Source organism: Echinops telfairi, unplaced genomic scaffold, assembly GCF_000313985.2.
Source record: "Echinops telfairi isolate 266 unplaced genomic scaffold, ASM31398v2 ScPeMD7_7469;HRSCAF=8507_1, whole genome shotgun sequence".
Classification (NCBI taxonomy): domain Eukaryota; kingdom Metazoa; phylum Chordata; class Mammalia; order Afrosoricida; family Tenrecidae; genus Echinops; species Echinops telfairi.
Window position 1 is genome coordinate 7,417,548 of NW_022111373.1, and position 1,374 is coordinate 7,418,921.

A 1,374-nucleotide genomic window follows, 5' to 3' on the forward strand; every position below is an offset into this window, starting at 1 on the left:
AGTTAATACCAAGGGCTCAAGTAGAAAGCAAATGTTTTGAGAATGATGAGGGCAATAAATGTATAAATGTGCTTTAAAAAAAAGGTGTATTCTATGATGAGGCAACAAATGTACAAATGTGCTTGACACAATGGATGGATGGATGGATGGATGGATGGATGGATGGATGGATGGAGATAAGAATTGTACGGGCCCCCAATAAAAATTATTTTTTAATAAAAACTGTGGTACATACATACAATGGAGTACCACGCATCCCTAAAAAGCAGTGATGAATGCATGAAGCACATTGCCGCATGGGAAGAATTGAAGGAAATTATGCTAAGCAAAGGAAGCCGAGCACAAAAAGACACGTACAACATGAGTCCATTGAGGTAAGCTTTAAAATGCAAAAGGGGCATGGGGAAAAGCTGCTGTGTACATACACTCCTGGGGTGAAGTCTAGGCACTATGGCAGGGCCAGACCCGATCCAGGGATACATACGGCAACCAACGAAAAAGGAAGGGAAAAGAAAAGAAAAAATCGATGGGTAGCCAAGGAACAGGGCACTAAACCACCCAAGGGGAGGGTGTTGTCTACATCTCCACATGGAAGGAGGGACCAGACTTCAACCCTATGCACCAAGACGTGAATTCCACATACCAGCATGAAGCAGGGAACCAATAGAGAAGTCTATGGGGTTGGCCCCAATCCCAACTATGTGGGCACACACTCCCACTTCCCTCAGAAGAATACACTTCAGAGGACCACACTGAAGCTACAGGTCAGGGAGAGAGGCACATCTGATCAAAGCACACAGTAGCAAACAAAGAGGGAAAGAGAGAGAGTGGAACACATCCTTGTCCACCAAGCTCCAAGGACGATATTCCTGCTCACAGCAGCCAATTAGGGCTGGCCCCTCCTCAAGACATGTCATCCCTCACTGACCCATAGCTCTTTGAGGGACAACACTGGAGGCACAGTGCAGGAACTGTGCTCAATCTGACCCCACCACTCTTGACAAAAGAGCGTGCAACAGAGCAGCAAGGGGAGCAAAGCAATGAAGTTCCCTGGGAATACCAAAAATGGAATTTGGGGCCAGGGTATGGCACCCCATCAGACTTGACCAGAAAACAATCCTAAAGGTCAACAAACAGACCTGAACTTATTGATAGCTTTTTTTTTTTTTGTCGTTGGGATTTTTTTGTTGTTGTTTTGGTTTTTTGTTTTCTTTTGTTGTTTTATTCTGCCTTGTTTGGGGGATTATTATTATTATCTCTGTAGATCTGTCTAGATAAGATAGGCAGGATAAACAATCCAGAGGAAAAAACACCAGGACCAGTGGTTTGGGGGGTGGGAGGAGACATGGGAGAAGGGGAGATGGGGTAAAGGAA